The sequence below is a fragment of the Cetorhinus maximus genome, chromosome 17 (assembly GCF_964194155.1).
Source record: "Cetorhinus maximus chromosome 17, sCetMax3.hap1.1, whole genome shotgun sequence".
Taxonomy (NCBI): Eukaryota; Metazoa; Chordata; class Chondrichthyes; order Lamniformes; family Cetorhinidae; genus Cetorhinus; species Cetorhinus maximus.
Window position 1 is genome coordinate 52,560,298 of NC_135895.1, and position 25,441 is coordinate 52,585,738.

Here is a 25,441-nt window from a genome sequence, read left to right on the forward strand (position 1 = left end):
TTTTTGCTCTCTCAGAGAATCAAAGGATATGGGACAATGGACAGGAAAGTGGAGTTGAAGCCCAAAATCAGCCATGATCACATTGAATATTGGAGTAGACTTGAGGGGCCATCTAATTTTCTCCTGCTCCTGTTTCTTAAGTTCTTAAAGAGGGGAAAGTACTTATTTTTAAATTAAATTTGCATTTTAAAAAAATTTACAATTCAGTCCACACTTTTAATTGTTAATTTTCAGTACCAGAGAGGTTGATTGGGAGTGATTAACACTTAACAAATCGTTAAAAGGGAACTTGACACTGTTATCAGCAGAATCCTTATGTCAGAACATCTTTACCTACTGGGGGTTTTCAATGGATGAATGGGTGTAGACCATGATATTCTACCTTGGACATCATCACATGGGAAAGGTAAACGAGAATGAACAGAGACGACTTGAGCTTTGCTGCTATCACAAGCTTTGGGTAACTAACACCTTCTTTCAGAACAATATGCCACAAGGTGTCCTGGAAAAGACCAGGGCATTGGCACCAGCTGGATCTGATCATCAACAGATGTGACTCTCTGAGCCGCATTGTCAGCACATGGAGCTACCACAGCACTGACTGTGATTCAGATCACTCCCTGTTGTGCACCAGGGTCAGGATGTAACCATTGAAGTTTTTTTCATTCAAAGCAGAAATGCATCCCTGGTATCAACATCAGCCCATACTGCCTATCCAGATAAAAACCAACCCTTCCTCGACTGCTCTCTGGCATTGCCACACAATACTGCAGAACCAGAATAGAACATAATTCGAGACACTATCTACAATTCCGTACTCTCAACATTTGGATAGGAAGTGTGGAAAAATGCTGACTGGTTCGAGACTGACATCACTGTGATGGAACCTATCATTGAAGCCAACTGGTCCCGCTCTCATTAATTACAAAAGAGATCTGAGCAGCAAGACTCTGAATGCACTAAGAGCCACTTGAAGCAAAGTCCAACAGACTGCTAGGCGGTACACCAGTGACTACTCATAACTTTTCCAGAATATCCAGAGATATTCGACACAAGGGAATACTAGGGGCATGCCTGAAGGGATCAAAAAGGCAACAAGTCTATTGCAAAGAAAATGACTCCATTGAAAACAAAGGCAGGGGAGGTCATCACCAACTACAACAAACAGTTGAAGGGAAAGGTGGAACACTACCTTGAGTTATATTATAGGGAGAACACTGTCACCGAGGAAGCTCCAGACACCATAGAAAGCCTACCTATCATGGAAGAGCTGGATATCAAACTCAGTGGGGGAGTTTAGCAAACCCATTAACTCACTTGTGATATGCAAAGCTCCAGGTGATGATGCCATACTACCTGAACTCATCAAGCATGGGAAACCAGCAATCCAGCATCGGCACAAATTTCCCTATCTCTGCTGGAGGGGGGGGGGGCAGTGCCCCATGATGTGTGATGCAAAAATGTGACTCTGTAGAAGAACAAGGGCGATCATAGGGATTGCAACAATCACCGAGGCGTCTCCCTGCTGTGCATCATGAGAAAAGTTTTTGACCCTGTTGCCCTTGACAGATTGCAGATCTTGGCTGAACACATCTACCCCAAATCCCAGTGTAGTTTCGGAACTGGAAGATCTGCAATTGACATAATCTTCTCAGTCTGGCAGCTGCAAGAGAAATGTCGGGAATAAAGGAGACCACTATATATTGCCTTCATTGATCTTACCAAGGCACGTGAGCAGAGGCAGTCTACTTAAAGTGCTGGAGAAAATTAGCTGCTCACCAAAGCTGTTCAAAGTGATTTTCTCTTTCTATGACAATATGATAGGTAAGGTCAGCTTTGATGCAGTAACATCGAAACCCTTTGAGATCCAGTGGGGCCAAACAGGGCTGTGTTCAGCAGACAGGCATATCTACGGCCGCCAATGTGACTCCAGGATGGTTTGTTGCCTCCCTGGTGCTAGGGTCAAGGATGTCACAGAATGGCTGCAGGACATTCTTGTGGGGGAGGGCTAACAGCCAGAGGTCGTGGTCTACATTGGTACTAACGACATAGGTAGGAAGGGGGATTTGGTCCTGCAATCGGAATTTAGGGAGCTAGGTAGAAAATTAGCAAGCAGGAACTCAAATGTAGTAATCTCTGGATTACTTTCTGTGCCACGTGCCAGTGAGTACAGAAATAGGGGGATAAGACAGATGAATGCGTGGATGGAAAGATGGTGTGGGAGGGAGGTTTTAGACCCCTGGGACACTTGGACTGGCTCTGGGGAAGATGGTACCTGTATAAGCCGGATGGGTTGCATCTGAACAGAGCCAGGACTGAGTTCCTTGCAGGTTGTTTTGCTAGTCTTGTTGGGTAGGGCTTAAACTAACTTAGCAGGTGTGTAGGAACCAGGAGAGAATATTAGAAAGTAATACTAGGGTGCATGGAATGCTAGGAGAACCAGATAGCACTAAACCAGAGAACAGTAAGTTAATAGATGGAGTCAGAGTGAGGGAACAAGTAATGAAGTCTAAATCAGGGTTACATTGCATGTATGTGAATGCACGGAATATAGGTAATAAAATTGGGGAGTTACAGACACAGATTGCTTTGTGGGATTATGACGTTGTGGCGATAACGGAGACCTGGTTTAAGGAAGGGCAGATCTGGGTATTAAATATCCCTGGTTACAAGGAGTTCAGAAAAGATAGGAAAGGGCAAAAAGGAGGAGAGTTAACCAAATCTCCTTTGGTTAAGAAGAGTATTGCAGCCTGAGAAATACCCATTAACCATTACTCTCTGTTTCCTATCCCTCAGCCAATTTTGTATCCACGTTGCTATTGTCCCTTTTATTCCATGACCTATAACTTTCCCCTCAAGTCTGTTGTGTGGCACTGTTGGAATGCCTTTTGGAAGTCCATATACATCACATCAATGGCCTTGCCCTCATCAGCCACCTTTGTAACCTTTCCAAAGAACTCCAGCAAGTTAGTTAGACACGATTTTCCTTTAACAAATCCATGGAGAAAGAGGATGTGTCAGAGGATTCAAGGCCAGAATTGATTTGGCTAGAGCTAAGGAATTAGAAGGATGTAGTTACATTGCTCGGTGTAATATATAGACCACCAGCTAGTTGGAAGGATATAGAGGAGCAAATCTGCAAGGAAATTACAGAGAGGTGTAAACATCATAGGGTAGTTATAATGGGGGACTTTAATTACCCGTATATAGATTAGGATAGTGGTAGTGTAAGGGGAAGTGAGGGACAAACGTTCCTAGATTATGTTTGGATGAATTTCTTACAGCAGTATGTGTCCAGTCCAACAAGAAAGGAGGCACTGCTAGACCTGATTCTTGGGAATGAGGTAGGCCAAGCAGATCAAGTGACGGTGGGGGAACATTTAGGGGACAGTGATCATTGTATCACAAGGATTAGGATGATGGTGGAAAATGACATTGGTCAATCCTGAGTAAGAATAATCAACTGGCAGAGACCAGAATTCAATGGGGCAAGAACAGAGCTGGGCTGGATAGACTGAAACCAAAGGTTGGTGGGAAAAACAGTAGCTGAACAATGGGCTACCTTCAAAAAGGAGATAGTTTGGGCACAGTCAAGGTATGTTCCCTCAAAAGAGAAGGGTAAGGCAAACAAATCCAGGGCTACCTGGATGACAAAGGGTTAGAAATTAAGTTAAAGAAGAAAAAGTGTGCTTACGACAGGTGTCAGGTAGCAAATACAATTGAGAACCAAGCTGAATACATAAGGGATGTGAAAAAGCAAATACGAGAAGCAAAGAGGGATTATGGAAAAAGACAGGCAGCTAACATAAAAGGAAATCCCAAAGTATTCTATAAGCACATCAATAGTAAAAGGGTGGTAAAAAGAAGAGTAGGGCCGATTAGGGACCAAAAAGAAGATTTACACATAAAGACAAGAGGCATGGCTGAGGTGTTAAATGAATACTTTGCATCTGTCTTTATCCACGAGGCAGATGCTGCCCAGGTCATGGTGACAGAGGAGGAAACACAGTCACTAGAAGGGTTTAAAATTGATAAGGAAGAGGTATTGGATAAGCTGTCAGTACTTAAAGTTGATAAAACACCAGTTGAGGTACATCCAGGAATATTGAAGGAAATGAGAGTGTAAATTGCAGAGGCAGTGGCAATAATCTTTCAATGTTCCCTGGATTCAGGGGAGGTGCCGGAGGACTGGAGAATTGCAAACATTATGCCCTTGTTCAAAAAAAGTTGTAAAGATCTGCTCTCCAATTACAGAGCATTCAGTTTAACTTCAGTGGTGGGGAAACTTCTAGAAACAATTATTCGGGATAGAATTAATAGTCACATGGAAAAATGTAGATTGATTCGGAAGAGTCAGCTTGGATTTGTTAAAGGAAAATCGTGTCTAACTAACTTGCTGGAGTTTTTTGAAGACGTAACAGAGGTGGTTGATGAGGGCAAGGCCGTTGATGTGGCGTATATGGACTTCCAAAAGACGTTCGATAGTGCCACACAATAGACTTGTTAGGAAAGTTATAGGTCATGGAATAAAAGGGACAATAGCAACGTGGATACAAAATTGGCTGAGGGATAGGAAACAGAGAGTAATGGTTAATGAGTATTTTTCGGGCTGGAAGAAGTTTGTAGCAGAGTTCCCCAGGGGTCGGAATTGGGACCCTTGCTTTTCCTGATATATATAAATGATCAAATCTTGGTGCGCAGGGGACAATTTCAAAGTTTACAGACGACATAAAACTTGGGAGAATTGTAAACTGTGAGGAAGTGTAGAACTTCAAAAGGACATTGATACATTGGTAGAGTGGGCAGATAGGTGGCAGATGAAGTTCAATGCGGAGAAGTGTGAGGTGATACACTTTGTTACAAAGAGCATGGAGAGACAGTATAAAATAAAGGATACTATTCTAAAGGGTGTGCAGGAGCAGAGAGACCTGGGTGTATATGTACATAAGTCATTAATGGTAGCAAGACAGATAGAGAGATCTGTTTCTAAATCATACAGTATTCTAGGCTTCATTAATAGGGGCATTGAGTTCAAGAGCAGGGAGGTTATGATGAACTTATATAAGACACTGGTTAGACTGCAGCTGTAGTATTGTGTACAGTTCTGGGTGCCACACTATAAGAAGGATGTGAACGCATTGGAGAGAGTACAGAAGAGGTTTACAGGAATGGTTCTAGGGATGAGATACTTCAGTTATGAGGAAAGATTGGAGAAGTTGGGACTGTTTTCCTTGGAGAGGAGAAGGCTAAGAGGAGACTTGATAGAAGTTTTCAAAATCATGAGGGGTGTGGACAGAGTAGATAGGGAGAAACTGTTCCCACTCGTAAACAGATCGGGAACTAGAGGGCACAGTTTTAAGTGTTTTGCAAAAGAAGTAAATACGCGGTGAGAAATAACTTTTTCACACAGTGAGTAGTTAGGGTTTGGAAAGCACTGCCTGGAAGTGTGGTGGAGTCAGGTTCAATTGAGGCGTTCAAGAGGGCATTGGATGATTTTTAAAATAGAAACAATGTGCAGGGTTATGGGGAAAAGGCAGGAGATTGGCACTAAGTTTAAAATGCTCAGAGAACCAGTGCAGACATGATGGGCCAAATGGCCTCCTTCTACACCATAACAATTCTGTTATTCTGGAATCAGGGGGAAAACTCTCTGCCCTTTGGAGTCATACTTAGCACAAAGGAAGATGGTTGTGGTCGTCGAAGGTCAGTCATCTCAGCTCCAGGGCATCACTGTAGGAGCTCCTCAGGGTAATGTCCTCGACCCAACCATCTCCAGCTGCTTCATCAATGACCTCCCTTTCATCATAACGTCAGAAGTGGGGATGTTCGCTGATGATTGCACAATGTTCAGCACCATTTGCCTCAGATACTGAAGCAGCCCATGTCCAAATGCAGCAAGACCTGGACAATATTCAGGTTTAGGCTGACAAGTGGCAAGAAACATTTGTGCCACACAAGTGCCAGGCAATGACCATCTCCAACAAGAGAGAATCTAACCATCATTCCTTGACATTCAATGGCATTACCATCGCTGAATCCCCCACTATCAACATACTGGGGGTTACCATTGATCAGAAATGGAACTGGACAAGCCATATAGATACTGTGGCTACAAGAGCAGGTCAGATGCTAGGAATCGTGCGATGAGTAACTCACATCCTGACTCCCCAAAGCCTGTCCACCATCTACAAGGCACAAATCAGGAGTGTGATGGAATAACCCCCGCTTGCCTGGATGAGCACAGCTCCCACAACACTGAAGAAGCTTGACACCGTCCAGGACAAAGCAGCCTGCTTGATTGGCACCCATCCACAAACATTCGCTCCCTCCACCACTGACGCACAGTAGCATCAGTGTGTACCATCTACAGGATGTACTGCAGGAATTCACCAAGGCTCCTTAGACCGGAGCTTCTAAACCCATGACCACTACCTTCTAGAAGGACAAGGACAGCAGATAGATGGGAACACCACCACCTGGAAGTTCTCCTCCAAGTTAATCACCATCCTGTCTTGGAAATATATTGCCGTTCCTTCACTGTCACTGTGTCAAAATCCTGGAACACCCTTCCTAACAGCACTGTGGGTGTATGGACCAAGCGGTTCAAGAAGGCAGCTCACCACCACCTTCTCAAGCGCAACTAGGGATGGGCAATAAATGCTCGCCCAGCCAGCGAAGCCCACATCCGGTGAATGAATTTTTTTAAAATGCCATCACGTCATCTAAAAAGGGTGTCTACTTACATACCAGAAGTTATGGAAAGTTGTTCATCCTTGCTTGCCTGAATTCCAAGGCAAAGGTGCACCAAGATTTTATTAGAGAGCTGCTTTACACTGACGATGCCACACTAACATCTCATACTGAGGAAAACCTTCAGCAGCACATGGACAAACTCAAACCTTTAAGGAGTTTGGTTTGACCATTATCATCATTTAAGTTATGAAGAGAGGTTGGATAGACTTGGTTTGTTTTTGTTGGAGCAGAAAAGGCTGAGGGGTGACCTGATCGAGGTGTACAAGATTATGAGGGGCATGGACAAGGTGGATAAGGAGCAGCTGTTCCCCTTAGTTGAAGGGTCAGCCACAAGGGGGCATAAGTTCAAGGTGAGAGGCAGGAGGTTTAGGGGGATGTGAGGAAAAACTTTTTTACCCAGAGGGTGGTGATGGTCTGGGATGCACTGCCTGGGAGGGTGGTGGAGGCAGGTTGCCTCACATCCTTTAAAAAGTACCTGGATGGGCACTTGGCATGTCATAACATTCAAGGCTATGGGCCAAGTGCTGGTAAATGGAATTAGATAGGTCAGGTGTTTCTCACATGTTGGTGCAGACTCGATAGGCCGAAGGGCCTCCTGCACTGTGATTCTTTGATCAGAAAAACAAAATGTCATGGTCCAGGATGTAGCCATATCACCATTTATGAACATTGACAGTGTGATGGTGGAGGTTGTTAGCTTCACATATTTAAGTTCCACAATCACCAGTAATCTGTCACTTGATGCTGAAATCAACTCAAGCATCACAAAAGCTGCAGCTGTTGTCTGAGTAAGAGAGTTGGAACAACAGCAACCTGACTGAGAACTCCAAAATGCAAGTCCACCAAACCTGTGTCCTCAGCACATCCCTCTACAGTGGTGAGACATATGCAAGGCAAGAGGAAATGCTGAACAGTTTCCACCTTAGCTGTCTCAGGCATATCCTCAACATTTCATGGTAGGAAAAGGTCACTAACTCTAAAGTCCTGTAGCATGCTAATTCCATCAGCTAATTGCTAAGCCATCAGACGAATGATAGCTGTATACCAAAAGATCTCCTGTAAGATGAACTGACCATTGGGTTACAACCTCCCTGGTCTTCATACTTCCCCTACAAGGACAGCTGCAATTGAGGTATGAAGATGGTAGAAATTTACACTGACAACTGGGAGACAGTCACCGACTGCAGTGACTTCTGGTGGATGACTGTTTGGAAGGGCAGTGGGAGAGGCAGGCAGAAACAAAAAGCTCAGCTGGCCAAGAAGAGGGCCCAGAAAAAACAGAGGCCAGTGAATCATGCACGTTCTTATCCCACTGTCTTCCTCTGCAGCACCCATGGCAGAGCTTCTATGACAGAATGGGCTCCTGAGCCAAACCAGGCGTTGCTTAACACAGAGTTGACCACCACAGTGCAAACCATCATCCTATGAGGCGGAAGACTGTTACCATAGCCTGTCACATTTCTTGCTGAAGAGAAACTAGTACAACAAAGTTACTTTGTCAATAATTCAGTGTGAAATCATGTTTAACCTATTTATTGGAGTCCTTTGAAGAAGTCACATATGCTGTGGATAAAGGGGAACTGGTGAATGCACTGTATTTAGATTTCCAAAAGGCATTTGATAAGGTGCCACATCAAAGGTTATTGCAGAAAATAAAAGCTCATGGTGTACTAAGTAACATAGGTTAAGTAATTGGGCAAAGACCTGGCAAATGGAGTATAATGTGGGCAAATGTGAAATTGTCCATTTTGGCAGAAAGGATAAAAAAGAAGCATTTTATCTAAATGGTGAGAGATTGCAGAGCTCTGAGATTCAGAAGGATCTGGGTGCCCTTGTGCATGAAACACAAAACGGTAGTATGCAGGTACAGCAAGTAATTAGTAAAATTAATACAATGTTATTGTTTATTGTGAGGGGAATTGAATACAAAAGTAGGGAAATTATGCTTCAGTTTTTCAAGGCATTGGTGAGACCACATCTGGAGCACTGTGTACAGTATTGGTCTCCTGATTTAAGGAAAGATGCAAATGCGTTAGAAGCAGTTCAGAGAAAATTTACCAGGCTAACACCAGGAATGGGTGGGATGTCTTAGGAAAGGTTGAACAGGCTAGGCTTGTATCCACTGGAGTTTAGAAGGGTAAGAGGTGACTTGATCGAAACCTTTAAGCTCCTGAGGGGTCTTGACTGGGTGGACGTGGAGAGGATGTTTCCTCTTGTTGGAGAACCTAGAACTAGGGGACACAGTTTAAAAACAAGGGGTCGCTCATTTAAGACAGATGAGATTTTTTCCCCTCTATTGAGGGTTGTGAGTATTTGGAAGTCTCTTCCTCAAAAGGCAGTGGAAGCAGAATCTTTGAATATTTTTAAGGCAGAGCTAGATAGGTTCTTGATAAACAAAGGTGGGAAAGGTTATCGGGGGTAGACAGTCAGATCAGCCATGATCTTATTCAATGGTGGAGCAGGCTTGAAGGGCCGAGTGGCCTACTCCTGCTCTTGGTTCATATGTAGGAAGTGTTACATATGACCAAAGGCAAACAATTATTAAATCAGACTGGTACATTTGGTTCCAATAGTAACATACCCTTGCACGGTACTTTGGCTAAAAACTAATGATACAATTGGTTAGCTGGTTAGAGTGAAAGATTATGCTAGAAGTTCAACTTTGAACTACAGGAGTGAAAAAAAAAACAAGTATCCTTTCACTAGACCATGAACCTGTATAATGTGTGGCAGTGGGGTAGCAGTGTGATCTACCATTGAGGCCAGTGTTCCAACACTTACTGAAATCTAGTAACAGGGGATGGAATTTTCCGTTTTTGAGTCTAAGTGCGGTGTGTTCCACGGCTCGTATTCCGCTGCACAGAAACGGGAAATCACTCAAAAGCTCATTAATTATGCACAGGCAAGTATCTCTCCGAACCACCTGGCAGGCCAGAAGCTGATTCGTCCGCCCCACCACTACCTAGCGGGGTCGAAGGTCCGGGTGCCATATTTAAACGTCAGCCAAGCTCACTCAGAGGGCTGCTGGAGACCAGCCATCTGCTCAGTCCGAGTCAGATAATGTGCCTCTGTTAACAGCCACCAGCTCAATGCTGGAGATGCAACAACAGACAATGGAACATCAGGCAGAAATCTGGCAGTCACTCAGCAGACTAGAGCAAAGGATGGAGAGGTCTGTCCGCATTCTGTCTGATGTCGTGGCTCTGACATGCAAGCGCCTCAAGGTCAACATGGAAAGGTTGGCGAACACCATGGGCACCTTGGTCCAGCAGATTTTTGCCGGATTTGTGCTCGGCCCTGGACTCCATGGCCACATACCTGGTGGGCACCATCAACGTGTAGGCAAGAAGGGGATGAGGCACATTGACCTCCCTCCAGGTGCACCTTCTCCTCAAGGAATCAGAGTGGAGCCCTCGGGCACAGAAAGGGAGGATGAGCATCAGCCGGACACACCGGGGGTCTCCTCTCAGGACACTCCAAGGGTGTCCAGCCACTCAGAGTCCCCTCTGCCTGTGACCCCCATCCACTCCAGCTGCTCAGGGCGAAGAGGGTGCATCTGCCCCAGAGCAGGAGACCCTTATCAGGCTGGGGCCCTCCAGACCTCGGGCCACCAGAGGAAGGTCATCGCAGACATCAGGACATAGCAGTCAGCATGCTGCTACCACCTCTGCTGTGGATGTCAGGCCTGCACCCAGACATAATGGTAGAGTTAGGAAAATTAAGAAATTTTGAAGTAAAACAAAAAATGTTGGAAAACTCAGCAGGTCTGACAGCATCTGTAACATAGTTAATGTTTCAAATCCGTATGACTCTTCTTCAGAGCTATAGAGAAGTAGATGTGATGGAATATATACTGTTTAAGGGACATGGAGCAGGTAAAGCAGGATAGAAGGTCAGTGATAGATAGAGGCTAAGGAGAGATTGACAAAGATGTCATGGACACAAGACAAAGGAAGTGCTCATGGTAGTGGTGAAGACTAAAGAAGGTGCTGATAGTGGAGACGTGCCCATCCCCCTTGTGGACCTCTACCTCCCCATCTCAAGGCTGTGTGCACAGTCACCAACCAAGGAGGACCCCCCAGGAAAGCTTAACATACCCTCCACTTTATTTTGTATTTCCCAAATACAGGCTGAAGATGCCTCTCATAACCATAACCATTCCGTCTGCAGCTCCGTAGAGACACAGGCAAGCCCATGACCAGGACTGTGAAACAGCCCTGCACACCAAGCTGTGCATTATTCCAATTGATACACAGCTCTTACCTATCCCTGGAGCCGGAGTACACCGTGCTCCCAATGAATACTCCTGCAGCATGGCCTGCTGAGTCCAATGACTATCTCAACTCTCTGACTTTTGACTGTGAAATCAACAGAGCCCAAGGACTGTCTCTGTTCTCTGACTCCTGTCCAAAGAGCCCCAGACTTTCTCTACTCTGAATCTTGTCCACAGAGCCCCAGCAGTGTCTCTACTCTCTGACTCCTGACTGCAAGCCCCAGACCAAGAACTTTGACTTTCACAGAGTTCCCCATTGCCCTCATGACTAAAGACTACACTGTCTCCCTTCCCAACCAACCCCTCCCCCACCATGAGTTTTCGTGCGACCCATTCCTCTTGTGCCATGCTAATAACCCCCCTTTTCCTATTCCAGAGCCTGCGTGCATCATACCATTCATACATGTGGTATCCCATTCATCCCCTTCTTTGTCGGTGTTCCAATTTCCCTTGTCAGGCTCCATCTACCCACTCCTCGGCCTCCCCTCTGCCTGCCATCGTTCCCCCTCCTCTTCCACCCCTTTGCAAAGCCTTCCTTCCTCTTTTCCCCCATGTTCCCCTTCCCCATAACCCCTTGCAAAGCATTCCTTTCCCTTTATCCTCTGTGTTCCCTTTCCCACCTGCACATCCCTCCACCCCTACCTCTACCCCTACCCCAGTCAAAATGCTGGTCTCTGACTGCTCAGCCCTGTATGAGTACCGCTGCACAGTGGTGTCTTTCTGGACAATGGTGGCACACACTTAGAGCAGACCAATCCTACAACCCTGCAGTCGCAATAGTGGTCTCAGTCTGAAAGTTGAGCCCTGTCTGAGTACTGCTGATCATGTGACTGCTGAGGCAACCAGGAGCAGACCAAGCCTACACCCCCAGCAGTGTGGCATTCCATTAGCAGGTAGACTATGTATGTAGTACTAACCTCGAAGTTGCAAGCGAAGTGAGGTCTGACCTGTGCACGCCACTGTTTGTCAATTGAGATTCAGACCGACATGATTTCCCACTGGCAAGATTGGAAGGCGGCATGTGATTCTGGCAAGTAACTAATTTAATGAGCATTCAAAAGTTGGTAATGAATGCAAATGGCGTTCACGCCATTGGTTAGCAGGATACCCAACCCGCCATTAACGCGCCATCAGAAGAATTTCAAACTATTTTTATGCCTGCGGGTTTCCATTTTTTGGCTCCTGCTAGATTCTTTGCTCCCACACGCCACGAAACCTGCCATCAGCAGGATGAGAAAATTCTACCTAGCGGGGCCAACAATTGAGTCTGGACTTTAAAGAAAATCTTAGATTGTTTTATTCTCCTTATATAGCATCTATGGACTATATTCTGTTTCCACATCAAATAATCATTTGGTAGCACAGAACTTGAGTATTTCTGAAAAAAGAGGCATATTGAAACTTTTCATCTTCTACTCAGCAGGACACTTCACAAAAATACCTATATAAGGGGAAAACAACAATTTATACTGTATGAGAAGAGAGTGCTGATTGGTTGGCAAGTGGACTCTGATTGGTAGAAGCATTACCATGGAGAATGCACCAGTGATGGTAACTAACAGTTAACTGCCAAGCATTGTTTGAAATTTCAACCAGGCAGCTGACTCTGATTGGTCAAGGCAGTGCCCTGAGAAATTAATATATGTAGCTTCCAGTATGCATAAATGCGCCATGCTGTGAGCCTGACTGACAACCTGTTCTGGAAGCTACATATATTAATACACAGGGCCCTGTTCTTTGCAGACAGAAAGAACATGTAACACATTGTGCCTGTTTCAGCTAAACAAAATAAGTGACAGCTATTTGCTGACTCATTCCTCAGGGCAATGCTGCCTAGTTTTAATTTCAAACAATGCTTGGCAGTTAACTGCCAGTCACCATCACTGGTGCATTCTCCCTGGTAATGCCTTTACCAATCAGAGTCCACTTGCTATCTAATCAGCACTCTCTTCTCATAGAGTATAAATTGTAGTTTTCCCCCTATATTGGTATTCTTGGGAAGTGTCCTGATGATTGCAAGACAAAGAGCTTCAACATGTCTCTTCTTTCAGCACTACTCAAGTTTCCACAACAGTTAAAGTTGTTTTATGTTAAAAAAAACGTTTTCTTCTTTCTTCTAATTTTTACTTTCTGCTTTCCCCATTTACAGTTCCCCTCCTAGCCCACAGTTCTGCTTTCATGAAGTCTTTGTCTTTGTTATATTTGGCCTGTTGAATGAGACATAATTGTGCAACAGTCAGATCTAGAGTTTACAGTCTTGGACTTAGACTGTGAACCCAAAATTTCAGAATCACATCTTAAAATCCCAAGTGGAAATCTGGATTTTTATTTTCCATTATATCCTGGCTGCTGTCAAAATCTCTACCTTCACCATCTTTTCCTTTATAGTTCACAAGCTTTTATTTTGTTACCATGGAGCCATGCTATGGCTCCCAACAATATCAAGTCAGTATAATCTGACAAATATCAGCCAGTTATCCCCTTAACATTAAGATAAAAGCAAAATACTGTGGATGCTGGAAATCTGAAATAAAAACTGAAAACACTGGGGGAAGAATTTTCTGGTCGGTGAGCCGGGGTGGGGCCTGCTCACCGACACGTAAAATGGCGCGCGGTGACGTTGAGCGGTCTTCCCAACGTCACCACACATCATTTAGATTTTCAGTTTGGCAGGCACACAGCCGAGTTGGCTGTGCACCTGCCGAACTGTCAAAGGCCTGTTAAAAACTAATTAAAATAGTTAAATGAGCTGCCTGGCCAACCTTAAGGTTGGTGGGCAGGCGAAGAGCCCAGGCTGCCTTTGCATTTTTCATGAAACCTCATCCACGGGCGGGATGAAGATTTATGAAGTTTTTATAAATTAAATAAAATTTTCCATTAATGTTCCTTGACGTGTCCCAGCTCATGTGACACTGTCACGTGCGGGGACATGTCTTATATTTTCTTTTCTGTATTTAGCTTTTAAAAACTTTAACTGAAGTGCCTCAGGGTGATTTCTGTGCTCTTTCACACGCATGCACGAAAGAGCGCAGGTCCTGACTCAGGGAATCCCCCCCGCCTGCACAGGAAGCGTCCCAGGCCTCCATCTTTGAAATGGAGCAGTCAAATGAACTCTGTTTCCTTGACATACTAGTTGAGAAATCTGCCAGGGGGTTCTCTACCAAGGTCTATCACAAGCCTACCTTCACTGGTCAATACACATGTTGGGAGTCTTACAGTTCCACGTGCTATAAGATTGGCCTTATTGGCAACCTCGTAAATAGGGCCCAAGCTACTTGCTCACCATGCAAGCTTGGTGCTGAAATAGGGCACATCAAAAACATTCTGTGGAATAATGGCTACCCTGATCAGATCATTTTGTGCTGTATATCACGCAAACTCAAGAACGGGCCTAAGGCCGTCACATTCAGCCCTGAAAAGTGCCCAGCATACCTCAGATTACCCTGGAAGGGCAAGGTATTTCAAAAATTTGAGCAACAGATGAAGCTAGCTGTTTCATGCTGCTACTATGCAATAGCAACACGAGTGGTATTCACCGCTAACAGGATGCTGCTGCCAAGCAAAAAGATAGAAACATAGAAAATAGGAGGAGTAGGCCATTCGGCCCTTCAAGACTGTTCTGCCATTCATCATGATCATGGCTGATCATCCAACTCAATAGCCTGCTCCCGCTTTCTCCCCATATCCTTTCGCACCAAGAGCTATATTTAACTCCTTCTTGAAAACATATAATGTTTTGGCCTCAAATACTTTCTGTGGTAGCGAATTCCACAGGCTCACCACTCTCTGGGTGAAGAAATTTCTCCTCATCTCAGTCCCAAATGGTCTACCCTGTATCCTCAGACTGTGACCCCTGGTTCTAGACTCCCCCACTATCGGGAACATCCTTCCTGCATCTACCCTGTCTAGTCCTGTTAGAATTTTATAGGTTTCTATGAGATCCCCCCTCATTCTTCTGAACTCCAGTAAATATAATCCTAACCGACTCAATCTCTCCTCATATGTCAATCCCGCCATCCCAGGAATCAGTCCAGTAAACCTTCGCTGCACTCCCTCTATAGCAAGAAAGTCCTTCCTCGGGTAAGGAGACAAAAACTGCATACAATATTCCAGATGTGGTCTCACCGCGGCCCTGTATAATTGCAGCAAGACATCCCTGCTCCTGTACTCGAATCCTCTGGCTATGAAGGCCAACATACCATTTGCCTTCTTTACTGCCTGCTGCACCTACATGTTTACCTTCAGCGACTGGTGTACAAGGACACCCAGGTCTCGTTGCACATTCCCCTCTCTCAATTTATAGCTATTTAGATAATTGCCTTCCTGTTTATGCTACCAAAGTGGATAACCTCATATTTATCCACATTATACTGCATCTGCCATGCATTTGCCCACTCACTCAGCTTGTCTAAATCACACTGATATTCTGCCTGCCTATCACACAATTGAGTAATGTGGTGTATGAATTTCAGTGCCAGCGTGATGCTAGGTATTTAGGCCGTCTGTCCCAAAGACTGGTGGATCATATCAAACAGCATGTCCCTTCCACTGTTCGCTTCGGGTAAGGTACAGACTGTACCCAACCAGCCCGTGCTTGCAAAACTCAAAACAGTGTCCAACATTAAATGCGATTCCGCGATTGGACAATATTCGCTAAATAATCCTCAATTTGCTAAAAATTACACTGACAACCAATTTAAGATTGCAGTCGGGCTCGCAGTTTGGTGCATTTGCATGTACTGGAAGCTACATATATTAACACACAGGGCCCTATTCTTTGCAGACAGAAAGAACATGTATTCACATTGCACCTGCTTCAGCTAAACAAAATAAGTGATAACTATTCACTGGTGCATTCCTCAGGGCAGTGTCTTGCCCAATCAGAGTCAAGCTGCCTAGTTTAAATTTCAAACAATGCTTGGTAGTTAACTGTTAGTCACCATCAACTGGTGCATTCTGCATTGCAATGCTTCTACCAATCAGAATCCCCTTGCCAATCAATCAGCACTCTCTTCTCATACAGTATAAAGTTGGTGCTTCCCCGACATTGATACTCTTGCGATTGTCCTGATGGGTGTAAGACAAAAAGCTTTGACAAAATGTCTTTTTTCAGCAATGCACATTTGCAAACAGCAAATTCCTGAGCAAATTGTTGCACTTCACTCAATTAGCAGGAATATCAGTTACTATTAATTTGGGGATACCAATACTAACGTTAGCTCAATAATTTGCTATTTAGGGATCCAAAGAAGACTAACCTGTAAGCATTGGAAGGAAAATATACTTATAAAGAGCTGGAAACTATTCTGAAGCTCGCATTTACAAGTGAATGGAATTAAGAAGTGTAATGTAAATCTTTATTCCAAACAACACAATAGAGAGAAACAATAGCCTCCAAATTCCTCCAACCTGAAGTGTAATGCTCCTGCAATCTGGGTGAGCAATGCCCTGCATTCCCTTGCCCACCCCTTTTATTTCATACTGGAAAATTTTATAGAATTGAAGTCTTGCGTCTCACGTCCACCCCTTTTGCATTGACATCACGGAAAGATGCTGGACTGGCAGGGTGACTTGTTTTCCTGGAATTTCTTCCAGTTCCCCTCACTGCTATATGCAGCTGGCTTGCTAGTGTGCCAGGACCTGATCCTAGTGGAAGTGGATCCAAACTGCAGTTTCTCAACAACAATAAATTACAGGAAAAGGTACAATTTTGTAATTGAAAGCTTTTTTTTTTCATTTTAGATGCCCACCAACATATGCAAATGCACCTAAACCAGGGATTTCTGAGAACATTGTGCACATCCAGTGCGGTGGGCAGGGGTCCTGCTCCACCTGCCATAATAGAGTTGTCCAAAAGGAATTGCCGGTTATCCACAAAGTGTGGCAAAGGTGGCACCATTTTAGGTACATGCATCTTAAGTAAAAATGCTTGCAGATGCTCACATAATACAGGTAAATGTATTTTATGTATATTTGCTGAAAATATATACCATTCAGTAACCAATAAATAAAGCATTTGCAGTGATCAAAAAGTGCTCTCATATTTTTGTCTTACCATTTTATTAGAAAACACAGAGAAAAGTTAAAATGCACATGCAAGCACCATGTGAGTATGAGTATTTAGAATATATACCCAACAATAGTATCTTTAGCTCATTTATTTATAAATAAGAAATGCAATTATCCATATTATTTGTGGCAGCCATGGCTCAGTTGGTATCACTCTAACCTTCCAGTCAGGAGCTTGTGGTTTCAATTGTGTAGGATCCTAGTCATAAGTTTGTTGGATCCTGTTCACATGCTTGTTGTAAGGGGTGGCCGGTTTGGTACTAATGATAGAGTTGAGTAGTAGACACTTCATAGGTAGAGACTCTGTTTATTTACAAGGGTACTCAGCAGCAACTAAACATGTGTTTACACTTCAAACTCTATCTCTACACTACTGCAACTACTAACTGCTGACTACAGACTACCAACTATAGAGGTAACCTGCGCTACTCTGCTATTGGATACTAAGATCATGTGATCTTCCATTATAGCATTCTTCTTAAAGGTATATTACATCAGATTACCACATTTCTCCCCTTTACTCAGAAATACATTTTATATTTTCAATTACAATTTTCTTAAAATAGCAAAATATTTACACTGATAAGTAATTTACAAATTCAGTCTTTCTTGGGGTTTCCTTATGCGTGTAAAGGGTCTAAGCTCTATACTTCAGATGGCTTGTCAGGAACCTCCTTTTCTGGAATTGCCTGAACATCAGGTGCTTCAGGGGGTTCCTGCAGATCTGTATCCTCCATTCTTGAAGGAACAACAGATGTATCTGAACTGGGCTGAGTTCTCTCAACAGGAAACGCTGGCCCGCTCATGAACACTGTTAGAATCATTTCTTGGTGCATAGTTTCTCTCTTCCTTAGATGATCCACATGTTTCCATATGACTTAGCCTTCCACCTCCACGTGATAAGATAGAGGTCCAGTCACCATACTTATTTCACCTGGTAACCACTTTGGTCCTTCTCCAAAGTTCTTCTTGTATAACGTTTCTCCCACAGTTAATTTCGTTTCACGACTATGCCAGTCATGTCTAGTTTTCTGACTTCCCTGACTCCTTTCCACCTTTCCCCCTAAGTTTGACATTATTAAACTCATCTTGTCCTGAGACGGCATTTCATCAATAATTCTGACACCTGTTGATGTGTGAAAGGTGGTCCTATAATGGAAAAGAAAGCGTGCTAGCTTGGTTGCTAAGGAATCTCCAGTTAACTTCTTCATGCCAGCCTTGAATATTTGGATCGCCCTTTCGGCCAGTCCATTTGAGGAAGAATGGTACGGTGAAGTTTTTCCAAGTGATACCATTGAGGCTGATAAACTGCTGAAACTCAGCACTAGTAAATGGGGTGCTGTTATCAGAAACAACTACTTCTGGTAGTCCGTTAATGGTAAAACTTGGACATAACTTCTCAACTGTAGCAGAAGAAGTTGGTGATTTAACCTCATATATGTCCATCCATTTTGAGTGGGCATCAATAATGAGCAGAAACACTGTTCCCATGAAAGGTCCCACTTGTTAATGTGAAACCGCACTCATGGTCTTCCTGGCCATTCTCAAGGGTGTAATAGATCAATTGAAAGTAAGTTTTGCAGTTGTTGACACTGCACACAATTCTTCACTAAACTTTCTATCTCACCATCCATCCCACGCCATCATATTAGCTGCGAGCTATGGTCTTCATTCGGGGTATTCCTGGATGTGCACTATGTCGTTCAATTAGCAATGGCTCTCTACCCTTTGGAGGCACTATCATTCGTGCTCCCCGCAATAAGATGCCATCCTGGCTGGTTATTTCATGTCTTCTGTTGAAGTATGGTTTAATTTTGTCAGGTACAGGCTCTTGTGACCAACCATGAAGTACTTGTTCTCATACTTGTGATAGGATTGGGTCCCTACTTGTCCAGTTTCTGATCTGTCGAGTGATGAATCTAAGAAATGTAACAACAAAATAAGTTCTTGTGGAACTGGGACTTCCACATCCTTTTCTTGTAAAGGCAAACGACTAAGTGCATCGGCATTTGCAACTTGACTACCAGGCCTACGTATGAAAGTATACTCGTATGCTACCAGGATTAAAGCCTTATTTGTGTTTATGTGAGCAGGATTTTTCAGTCAGCGTGCGGGGGCGGGCCCGACACGGCGACATGTAAAATGACGCATGATGATGCCGGGCGCGCGTTTTTAGGAAACCTCATCTACGAGCAGGATGAGGTTTCCTAAAGCTTTTATTAAATAAATTTTTTAAATTTCCTAAATATGAAAACATGTCTCATCTTGGACATGTTTAAATAAATTTTTAAATCATTTATTTAATTACTTCAATATCGATTCAATTTCCCTGAGGCAGCCCCGTATCTCAGGGAGATTGAACCACGAAAGAGCGCTGGTCCTGACTCTCCCTCCTCTCCCCAGACTGCACGGCTAGCGCTGAGGGACCGCCCAAGCCTGCTCCCACTCCCGCCGAGCCCGCCCGCCACCTGAAAAATTCAGGCCAGTGTCTTCTTTCTACATGCCTTCTTCTTTCTAGCGCTGACTTTAATCTTGGCCTTCTTTTCAACTTCAATATTGGCCAAACCAATCTTAGGTGTAAGCTCGACTTGAGTGAACTCAGTGGTTGAGTCTCCCAGAATTTTATCATCTGTCTGCTTCTTAGAAAATTCTGCAACTTTTACTGCCAAAGCTTCTTTGGCTTCAATTAGCTGGATCTTCAGCTCCTCCATCCCTTTTTTTTGTATTTGTTTGCTGCCTTCTGGAAAATTAAGCATTGTTGTGTTTTCTCTGCCAACTCATCCTTCATTTTGGTCAGAGAGGTGCTGAATTCTTTCCATTACTCTTCGTACTTCTCCAGTGGTACAAACTTTGACCTGAGGGAATCTTGTAGTATGTGAAGGTCTTTCAGCAAGTTTTCTTTTTCCTTCCAGAGGTTGCTCACCTCGTCTCGAACTCTGTCCTTAAGCATGGTCTCTTCGAATTCCTTCTGTTGTTCTTCCATGTTTTGGCTCAAGACATCCTGAAGTTCTTCAGGTTGTTGAGTCTTTACACACTCCTTTTCCAAAGCATAAATGCTTCCTTTTGGAATCTTAGTGGTCCCTCAAGGTTGATTTCCCTTAGCCAGTTTCGCCCTACGAGGCTTGGTCCTCTACCTCTCAATACCAACACTGGTAGCTTTACCGATTGGCTCCCATAATCAATTGTTACACTACTTATGCCTTTGACTTGGATGTCTTCACCTGTATATGTTTCTTCTAAACTTAATTGATGTTCACCATTATTCAGATATTTGTAAGTATGTTCCCCAATTAGTGTAGTGGAAATTCCTGTGTCCACTTCCATTTGAACAGGTCTACTATTCACTTTCACTGTTACATAAATTGGTTCTGTTCTTCCAACTTCAAGTTATACAAATATCTGAATCTAAGATAAAAGCAAAATACTGCAGATGCTGGAAATCTGAAACAAAAACAAAAATAGCTGGAAAAACTCAGCAGGTCTGACAGCATCTGCAGGGACGAACACAGTTAACGTTTCGAGTCCATATGACTCTTCATCAGAACTAAGGAAATATAAAAATGAGGTGAAATATAAGCTGGTTGAGGGGGGTGGGACAGGTAGAGCTGGATAGAGGGCCAGTAATAGGTGGAGGCAAAGAAGAGATTGCCAAAGATGTCATTGACAAAAGGACAAAGGGGTGTTGACAGAGGTGATATTATCTAAAGAATGTGCTAATAGTGACATTAAGGGTAGAAAGCAGGATCAGCAAGTGACAGATAGCCCTAGTGGGGGTGGGGTGGGGTGGGGCTGGGGGAAGGGATCGAAATAGGCTAAAAGGTGGAGATAAAACAATGGATGGAAATAAATTTTAAAATAATGGAAATAGGTGGGAAAAGAAAAGTATATTAAAAAAACATGAATTGTTGGAAAAGGGGGATCGAAAAGGGGGTGGGGATGGAGGAGAGAGTTCATGATCTGAAGTTGTTGAACTCAGTGTTAAATCCGGAAGGCTGTAAAGTGCCTAGTCGGAAGATGAGTTCCTCCAGTTTGCGTTGAGCTTCACTGGAACATTGCAACAGGCCAAGGACGGACATGTGGGCTTGAGAGCCGGGTGGTGTGTTGAAATGACAAGCGACAGGGAGGTCTGGGTGATGCTTGCAGACAGACCAAAGGTGTTCCGCAAAGCGGTCACCCAGTCTGCGTTTGGTCTCTCCAATGTAGAGGAGATACCTGAATCTGTTGCTTCAAACTCTTCTACATTGTAGATCTCACGGCTTTTTTGCTTTTGTTTAAATGTCTGCTTGACTTTCCTTACACTGTCTCATTATGTGACCGTTTTATGACAATAAAAACATTCTTTTTTTTAAGTGCCAATCGTTAAAAGATTGTTTGTTTCCACCTCTATTGATATTAGTCCTTGTTTTTGCTGCTGAGTCGTTTTCTTTTCTCTCATTTTCCTGCTAGTGGGGGATGTTTCCCATCTCTCAGTAGGGCCTTGCATTTTCGTGCACTTTTTGGTTGGGGCTTCCTGTCCAATGTGGAGGACAGCGCCATTTTGCGCACCCTGTATGGCTTTCAAATCTCTAACTGCACCTTCCATTGCCAGTGCAATCTCTGGCGCCTTCTTAAAATCCAAATTTGTTTTGGATAACAATCGCTTCTGAATCGCGTGCTCATTCACACCGCACATTAAACAATCTCTAAGCATATCGTTTAAGGATGTACCAAACTCACAATGCTCCATTAATTGCTTCAAGCTTGTCACATAGCTCGCAACTGTCTCCCCCGGGGCTCTAATTCTTGAATTAAACTTGAACCTTTGCATCATTACTGAGGGCTTTGGGTGGTAATGGCCCTTCAACAAGTCCACTAATTCATCAAAAGTTCTTGCAAGTCTGGGGCACTGGGTGCCGTCAAACCTTGAATCAAGCCATAAGTCTTATTCCCACATGTACTTAAGAGGATCGCCCAACTCTTCTCTTTCCCTGTAATCTCATTTGCTTGGAAAAAGAATGAGAGACACTCAATATAGTGGGACCAATTGTCCATTACTGGATGAAGAGGATCAAGTCTTCCGAATTGTGGCATGCTGTGAGGGAGTTGCTTCGACAATTTGAACTGAACTTCTAGGGCAGTATCTTCTGCCTGCCGGGCGGGTCGGTTGGGAGCGGGTGCGGGCGGGTGCAGAGCCGATCACCGCCTGCGATCGGCTGCACACCGCCATTTTACGTGGGTGGGCCAATTAGGGCCCGCCCAGCGTGATGCGCACCCGATAGCAATCAGCACTACCTGTGCAGGCGGGGGGAGGATGGAGAGTTGGGGCCTGCACTCTTTCACACACGCGCGCAAAGAGCACAGAAATCTCCCTGAGGCACAAAGCTGCCTCAGGGAGATTAAGTTCAGATTTAAAGTTTAAAATGAAGAAAGTTAAAAATCCTTTACACATCTCCCCTCGTATGATAGTATCACATAAGCTGGGACATGTTTATGAAATGTTTAAAAAATATTTATTAATATAGTAAACCTTCATGAAACCTCATCTCGTCTGTGGATGAGGTTTTATGCAGAACCCGAAGGCTGCTTGGGCTCTTCGCCTGCCTGCCAACCTTAAGGTTGGGCAGCCCTGTCAATAACCTAAGTTGGTTTATTAATGGCCTTAACAGGCCTTTGACAGTACGACAGGTGCGCAGCCGCTTCTGGCGCACACCTGCCGAACAAAAGATCGGAATGTTGTGCGGTGATGTCGGGACGCATGCCCGAGAAAATTCTGGCTCTACTTACAATTACTATGTGAGGTACAGTGCCGATTTAGTTTCTCTTACTTGCTTCTGTTTAACTTGTTTAATCCTCATCGCCAGTTTGTTGGATCCTAGTCACCAGTTTGTTGGATCCTGTTCACACGCTTGTTGTAAGGGGTGTCGATTTTGTACCAATGATAGAGTTGAGTAGCAGACACTTCGTAGGTAGAAACTCTGTGTTTATTTACAAGGGTACTCAGCAGCAACTAAACATGTGCTTACACTTCAAACTCTATCTCTATACTACTCTAAAGACTAACTACTGACTACAGACTACTAACTACTGAGGTAGCCCGTGCTACTCTCTATTGGATACTAAGATCATGTGATCTTCCATTATAACGTTCTTCTTAAAGATATATTACACATCAGATCACGATAAATTGCCACTCCAGGAGTTGAACACAAAAATCAAGGCTGATATTCCAGTACAGTGCAGAAGGAGTGTTGCACTGTTAGAGGAGCTGTCTTCCGGAAGAGTTGTTAATCTGAGGTCCATCTGCTCTCTCGGGTGGACCTAAAAGATTCCATGGTATTACTTTTTTAGAAAAGCGTGGAAGTTATCCCCAGTTTCCTCGCCAATATTTATCCATCCATCAACAACACAAAAGAAACTGATTATATGGTCATTATCGCACTGCTGCTTGTGAGAATTTGCTGTGTGCAAATTGACTGCCACGTTTTCCAGATTACAACAGTAACCACACTGCGGATGTCATTGGCTGTGAACTACATCGGGACATCTCGTGATCATGATAGGTGTTATATAAATGAAAAACTCTTTAATCTGGATTGCTAATTAACACCAGCCATCACCTCGAAGGCTGCCACATACCATATTCAGCTAATTTTCCAAAGTTGGAAGGTACATATCTTTACTTCAAAGTTGGCTAATTCCACACACCTACGCACAAATTGAAACAAATGCTATTACCCTGCACAATAAATATCCAACTAATAATTGTCACTATTTTCTGATGCTGTGCAGTAAGATTAACATTCTGTCCATCCCTGTATATAAAAAGATTAATTATCAAAATCATTTATCATGTTTTTTTTGAGGAGGGAGAGAGAGGATAAGCAATAGCCTGAATTTTTAGCTCGGCAGGCGGGTGTGACCATCGAGCCCGGAATCAGCTGGGAAATGGACCGCCGACCACAATCAGTCCCCAACTGCGATTTCACGCTGGTTGGCCAATTAATGGCCAGCCATCATGAAACGCGCGCTGAGAAGCTCAGCGCTTCCGAGGGAAGAGGGCGGGCAATGACGTCAACATAGATGGGGCAAGTGCTGAGAGAAAGCTCCCTGAAGGCAGAGAGCTGCCTCAGGGAGCTGCAGAGCCAAAAAATCAAATAAAGTTTCAAAAAGCCGGAAATAAATGTCCCAAGCATCAGAATCACACACCTGAAAATATAGATGATAAAAATGCTGCCCACATATTTTTATTTTTATTTTATTTCATAACAGAAACCTCACCCCGCCCTTGAATGAGATTTCATGAAAAATGTAAAGGCCACTTGGCTGATTTGCCCATTTGCCAACCGTAAGGTCGGATGGACCATGAAAAATTGGAGTCAATTGTTCCGTTAATAGGCTTAATTGCCTTCTTAATTGTCAGCGGGTGCGCTTCTGACTTTTGCGCGCGCTCACCGACCAAAATACTGTGCGAGCGCGGGATGACGTCAGGATGCTCGCCCGATGTCATCTCACGTGATTTCACATCCGAACGGGTCGGGCGCACGCCTGCCTGATCAGCATAAAATTCTGCCCAATGTCTTTTTGTTTAAAAAGTATAAAAATTACAGATGGCTTTCAACTGCAACTCTAAGAGCAATTATCAAGTTATGTATATATTTTAGATAAATCAATAGGAATCCAACAAAGTTTGTAAAAATTTGTTAATTAGTGATTGAAGATGTGACTTGTCTTTTAGTCTTGGATATTCTGCAAAATGACAAGACAATATTGTAAAAAATGTAGCCTAAAATCACGTTGTGAACTTTCATTTTACTTTTATTGTAGTTTACTTTTATTACTGAGCTGATTAATAGTGGTCTGGGAAATAATGCATATTTCCTCAGAATTGATAAAACACCCCACATTATAATTTCAGTATTCTGCACATACACTTGAACTTTGCCCAGACTGAATTATTTCATGCTGCCATTCCTTCAGGCTGGACACATTTGTTTTATGTTTTTTGTCACCTCCTTAAATGCTTTTAAAATGCAAGAGTCTTAATCTTGTTATATTTTTCATTTCGTTGCAGAAATACTACTTCAATCTACAAAAGGTTAATATGATGAATAAAGATTTTCTTCCCCCTCAAAAGACAGTAATGCAGACTTTGTCAGTTTTATTACAGTCTTCTAAAATCCCAAATGCATCACATTATACTAATGTTATTCCAGGCTGGTTGAATGCACAGATAAGTGAACTTTTGAAAGTGTGGATGTGAAAGACTCTTGCTAGCACTACATAACATAAGATTGATATGTTTCTTCCCATGTAATGCATATAACCTATAGCCATGATTTTGTGAGACTGCTAAATTGCCGCTGTGCT

The 25,441-nt window shown here is 43.5% G+C and overlaps 1 long non-coding RNA gene across 1 annotated transcript in view; it reads left to right on the forward strand.

Moving 5' to 3' along the window:
* Positions 1–25,168, forward strand: part of LOC144692399 (uncharacterized) — a 34,901-nt gene extending 9,733 nt beyond the window's left edge. Inside the window, exons 2-3 of the long non-coding RNA XR_013579316.1 lie at positions 16,769–16,930; positions 25,146–25,168. This is a non-coding gene — a long non-coding RNA (uncharacterized LOC144692399). The remainder of the gene's footprint in view (positions 1–16,768; positions 16,931–25,145) is intronic.
* Positions 25,169–25,441: the final 273 nt, after the last annotated feature.